The 6,295-nt window shown below is 41.7% G+C and overlaps 1 pseudogene; it reads left to right on the top strand.

Moving 5' to 3' along the window:
• Positions 1–1,614: 1,614 nt before the first annotated feature.
• LOC117858374 (protein RGF1 INDUCIBLE TRANSCRIPTION FACTOR 1-like) lies at positions 1,615–6,072 on the top strand (annotated as a pseudogene).
• The last annotated feature ends 223 nt before the right edge of the window (positions 6,073–6,295 follow it).

Raw genomic sequence — 6,295 nt, 5'->3', positions numbered from 1 at the left:
GACACGCCACCTTCACGTCTTTGCTTCGCCTCGATGCAAGCTTTGTGATGATGCCACGTGCCGTCCTTCTCAAAGCTCCGGCCGCACCGGGCTCGCCCCCAGTTTTGAGGCCCAAACCAGGAAACCTGCCAGCGCGGTGGTTTTGAGGCCCAAACCACCCAAACCGTCATTCTTCGCTTGGCCGCCACGCGACCTCCTCGATGTCGACGCATGTCCGGTCTCAGCCAAGCCTTTGACGCCTCCAAGTCGTTCACTCACGGCTCCCGGGCCGCCTACTTGACTTGCCTCCATCCCGCTTGACTCGACCGACGCCGTCTCCATCACCATCATGTTGTCTTACCGTTCCGTGCACCATGTGGACCGCCCATGACTCCGCCCGGACTCCTCAGGTCCATCGGTCCAAGCCTACTCATGTTCATCCTTCACCGCCCTTGGTCCATCGGCATGAACCTTTCGCTTGACCTTCACCGCATGCCGTCGGCCGTCACACCGCATCTTCCACTTGCACATCACAAGCCAAGAACAACATCAAACCAACACAACGTTGTCAATCACTCATCATCCAAGGGTGGCCACCATTGGTCCTCAACATGACTATTTTCTTTTACTTATGATTTCAGATTGATGAATGGAGTGTTGGAATAATTTGGTAATAAATGGCATGAAAACTCAAATGAGGCTACCAGATGGTATAGATGTTTCTCCTACAACATGCATCCGGGTCCTTTAGCCAAGATTAAAGTTTGTACACATGCATCATCCATTCATCCCCATCAATCCCTTTGTTGGGCATCCTTTATGATTCTAGAAAATACTATAAAACGTTCTTAATCTTTTGCCACAGTAAAATTCCAAACCATCAAAGATAAGTCCCTTGAAATAGATATATGACAAATAAATCAATTCAATGGTTGATATTATGAACCATGAAATAAAATCTAGACATAGGACAACAAAAAACATGTCCAATATGACCATTTGTGCAGTAGTGCTCCTTATTTCACCAACAATTTTACATAAAAGTGGATGTACTTTTATTTTTGTTTCCCTATATTTCAGTTTTCAATGCTACAATTTACGCAAAAGATCTTATTGCATAAAAGATTTCTCTAGGAAAAGTGTACTCATTGTCATTTTTCTACAATTTCTAGAAAGCATTTCAGTTTGTAGGGTCGTAAATTATGACAAACTTGTTAACGCATCCAGATTTACTAGAAAAGTGCATGTACTTCTCATTATTGTTTCCTATTATTTTTAGCTGGTAGTTTAGATAGTGCCATATATTATGGAAAAGTTCTTACTATGGTAACGGTTTCCACATATTATGCAAGACTTCTTACTTTGGCTGTGGTTTACAGGAAAAGTGCATGTACTTCTCATTATTGTTTCTCATATTATTAGCCGACATTTCAATTACAAGCATCACAAATTATGCGAAATATCTTACTTTGCCAGCATTTTCATTACGAACACCGCAAATTCTGGAAAATTTCTTACTTTGCCAAGAGTAAAGTGCATGTACTTCTCGTGGTTCTTTCCCTATAAATATAGCCCTTCCTTTCACCTACAAGCCTAACATTAGCACAAAGCACATAATAGACTACTGGTTTTACAATGAAAAGAGAGTCAGTGCCTTCATGGCTAGAGCTACTGCATGCAACACAGTTCTTTACTACTTGCACAAGTCATCTTCTTGCTAGTCGCAATGAATGTAACCTATTTTGCATTTAGTGTGAAGTGTCACCAGCTGCATTTTGCTACTTATTGCCGTTCATGTGATCATTCCACCCATCGTGTAATCCAGGTATGAAATTGTAATCATAGGGTTAATAGGATGTTAGAAGTTTTATATAGGGTCAATGTCATACATTGAAGAGTTTTATGATTTGAGTCTGTTTTTTTTTGTTGCCCCTTACTTTCACTTGCACTCAAAAAACAAGCATCAAACTCTACATAATGTGTATTATAGCTTTGAATTTACATAAATACATTTCATTCACAATGATGATAGAAAATTTCAATTTCAATATTGGATCTTCCAAATAAGGCGATCATCCTACCATAATGTCGTGAGGATTTCAGAGATTGAGGACATTATCGATATTAGTGATGTGCAAACTTACATAATCAACAGTGCAAGGGTCGTATTCTTAAACGAGCGGCCACAACAGCGCGGATGTGATGTCTTCATTTGTAAGGCACCTACATCATGAGCACATAATTGTGAGACATGTGGTCGTGTCACACCCTGAAATTTTTAAATTTCAGGATGTGATTAAAAGGAATAATTAAACAATGATTTTCAACATATTTAAATTTTCCTAACTTTTTTTCTTTACAGGAAATTTAGTGTAAGAAAAATAATTGTTTGTTTTTCGAAATTAAATAATGTGGTTATGTGTCTGTGCATTCGTGCCGATGCATCTTGGTGTTTCATGAGTGCAAAAGTTTCAAAAACGTGTTTAGACGTTGTCCAAATCCTTCTGAGAATTTTCCAGTTTTTTCTCGAATTTATTCTCCTTTCTTTGAGCTTAATCCAATTTTTGGTTGGTTCTAAAATCCTTTTCACGAGCTCCAAATAAAAATATTTTATTTAGATTTCTCGTGTTTCAAACTATCTAAATTTTCAGAGTATTTTTTGTGGCTTAAATAAATTATCTAGATTATCTAGATCTTTATTTACACGAGAACTCAATTCTGAAAATAAAAAGAGAAAACCTCCCCCTCAATCTATCTCTTTAGCCCGGTCCTTTCCCCTTCTTCTCTCTTTTTGCCCGAGGCCAATCTGCAGGCCAGCCCATCCTTCCTTCCTTCTTCCCTTGCACCGGCCCGCTTTGCACCTGTCGGCTCAATCACCAGCACCGGCCCAACCCCTCCTCTCCTTTTTCTCTCCCAGCTAGCCCACCAACTGTCGCCGGCCCGTTTTCCGGCCTGCCAGCCCACCTGCCGGCCCAGCTGGCCCAACCGGCGCTCCCCCTCCTCCTCCCACCGACAGGCGGAGCCCGCCTGTCAGGGCCTTCTCCTACCTCTGGCCGCACGCGCTGCCAGGAACACCGCGAAAATGGTTGCCGCCTCCCGCGACTGCGCCGCCAGGCTCCTCGCCTCCCCACTTTCTGCAGCACGCGCCGCCCCACTATCTCCACCCGCCCGCGGCCCTCCTCTTCAATCTTTCCAGCAACGGACGCTGCATCTTCTTCAAAGCCATCAATGGCCGGCCGGACCTTTGCTCTCTCCTAGCGCCGCCTGCGCTCCCACGCCCCCTCAGCTGCCGCACCGCTCCTCCTCTTGCACGCACGGACGCCACCGCCATCCGTTTCCCCTCCCTACACCGGTAACCGCCGCTCCACCAAGCATCCCCATTAATGGCGCTGCCGCTCGATTCCTCTCCCCGGGCGCCGCCTCCGCTCCTCCTCTCGCCTATAAAAGGGCGCCCTCGTCTCCGCCCGGTGCTCTTTCACCCATTCCCGCTGCTCGTCCCCACCCAAGCGCCGCCGCCACCTTGCTTCGCCGCCACCGCCCAAAACCTTCGCCGCCGGACTCGTGCGCCTCTGCTTCCTCCAGTTCGCCGCCACCGGTGAGGCCCTTTCCCGCGCTTCTCTCTCTCTCTCTCCCTGCTTGCGCCAACCGCCAAGGACCCCGCCGCACCAAGAAGCGCCGGCGAGCCGCCGATCTATGCGCCGCCCCTCCCTGCGCAGGTCTGGCACAAGGTTGAAGAAGAAGATAAGGCCGTTTTGCGTTTCGGCCCCTGAAGACCTTGTAAATCTATGTGTCTCTCTTGTATCTTTTCTTGTGTCTTGCAAACCTTGTAGAAAACCTCCTGTAACCTTGAGATCATTGCAATCTAATCCAATTCTTAACCATCTAACCCCGAGGTTTCAGCTTTTCGCAATCTTTGTTTCTCTGTGTCTTAGTAATCTTCCTTGGTAACCCCTGTAGTCTGCGGTTAATCCTGTTTAAGTCCTTAGAACCTTGTTTAGTTCGAAGATTTCACGTTTTAGCTCCATTTTAATCCGTTCATTAGATTCCTAACAACATATAATACACATTAATAGTGATGTTGAACATAATTTCCTATCTTTAAAAATAAATTTATTATTAATTTAATTAATGCCTATTGGGATGTCTTTTCCTAATAAGAATTTAAGTAGGATTTACACCGATTTTTCATAATCAATATTAATTTGACTAATTCTTTTAATTAGTTTTGTAAATAAAAGTGAATAGGTTCTATCCTAGTTTTCATAAACTAAGGTTTAATTGGTTAATTCATAATTATAACTAGCTTTTCTAAATAAAAGATATCTAGTGTTACACCGGTTTTTATAAATAAAACTAACATGCTTAATAATATTATAAATGCATTTTCAGTACTAACATGTTTAGTTGAACACCAAATACAAAGTTCGAATAGATGTCTTATACATGCTCTGAATTTCTAAAGTTAATTGTTAAATTGGTATAACTCGTACTTGAATATTTACAAATAAAATATGATTAAGTTTACCATATTTTCAATAATTAAATATAACTTGCTTAATTCCAAATAGGGTATTTCTCTGAAATAACCTATATGCACGTTTTATTTAATTATAATGGATCAAGCATATAGTCTTTTTTATTTCTTTTATAAATCAAATCTCTCGATAGTTCCGTTTTAAGCGTTTCTTGCGTGTGCGTGACCCTTAGATCGAGCCTTGTCCTTTAGTACACTCTTTTAAGCCTTTCTTTTGTTTTGGTGTATTGTTCTTAGTTTTACTTGTTTGTCTGCTTTGTATGTTTGTTGCCGGTGTTTGCTGCGATTAGGAGCGCTGGTCGAAAGCTTTGAAGATTAAGAGTTTCAAGAGAGCAAGATTTGAAGAGGCAGTAAGAGTAACTTTATGTTGGAGAAAGGCAAGTGTCCCTAACCATCCTTCTACCTATGCTTTATTCATAATATCATGAGAATGTTAAATGGAACATGGAGAACCACCTAAGAAAATAGTACAACAACATCACATGGTTTAACTAATTAGACATGTGGTTAACTAGTGGCCTTACCGAAAGGGCAAGGAGGGGAAGGTGTTGGGGGTATGACCTGGAGTGGTAGCCTTCTAAGGTGCTGACTCATTATAACAGGTTGTGACCCGCACCGCTACTAAAACTCTAGCGGGATACTAGTTAACTATGTGTCTTTGTAAAGGCTTCGTAGTGGACCCCCAGCTACTCACCAAAGGAAGTGTTTAAGGACTTTGCAAACCCGGGCGACATGGGGAACACCAATTGTGGGTAAAGTGTACAACCTCTGCAGAGTGTAAACTGATATATCAACCGTGCTCATGGTTACGAGTGGCTTGGACCCTCACATGATTAATTAAACTTGAAAATGGACTTAAATCATTATTCTGGTTATTTCCTGTGACCTTGCTGAGTACCAACCATAAGTGTACTCACCCTTGTTTACTGCAGCTCAGAAGAAGGTGTGTGAAGTTTTCTAAAGATGGTGATGAGTTATAGGCGTACGCAGCCCCTAGTCGTTTGCCTGTGAAGTTTGGAGCCTTCGTTTCCAAGGTTTAAGCTATGTTTCTTTGATAGTCTTGTAAGTCTTTTTATATCTTCTTACGTGATAATGTTACTGTTATTCACTAATGATGTCACTATATGTATGAAACTAGATCCTGGCATACATATAGGTAGCACTTGGTTTTGCTATAAAACCGGGTGTGACAGGTCGTGCTCTACTTGATGTGTTTCACTTCTGCTCTCTCGGATGCAATGTAAGTTATTACACATCTAAAGATTACAGTTAAAAACAATAGATAAATCACAATAAATCTTATATCATTGCATTCAAATGACATTTTTTATTGATTCCGTACAGCTCAAAGGTATTAAAAGGATATGGATATGACAGCCATGGTTGAAAATAGTCTTCAATGTAGCGGAAAGGATGATGTGACCAGGAGTGAGGATGTTGGTTCAAGTACTGATAGTGACAAAGATAGCAGTAATGACAAGAATGAAGAAGAACCGCAGCCAAAAAGGATTGCTCGTCATAGACGTAAGGGAATTCCCCAACGTGCGCCATTCTTCTAATGTGAAGCCCATGAGAAATCCATTCTATGCTAGGGAAATAAGAGAATGAGCGAATATATATTTGTCATGAATGAATGAATGCATAAATAAAAGTACCCCCAACATATGTAGGGGTGTTTTCTTCAATTTGTGTGCCTTTCATAAAGAAATTTGTCAGACCATAGGATCATTAAAATTTAGACATTCAATAACTCAAATATATTTCTACAATAACCAATATAAT

This window comes from Setaria viridis, chromosome 5, assembly GCF_005286985.2.
Source record: "Setaria viridis chromosome 5, Setaria_viridis_v4.0, whole genome shotgun sequence".
Taxonomy (NCBI): domain Eukaryota; kingdom Viridiplantae; phylum Streptophyta; class Magnoliopsida; order Poales; family Poaceae; genus Setaria; species Setaria viridis.
The sequence above is the reverse complement of the archived record's forward strand: the minus strand, read 5'-3'. Positions and strand labels throughout refer to the sequence as shown.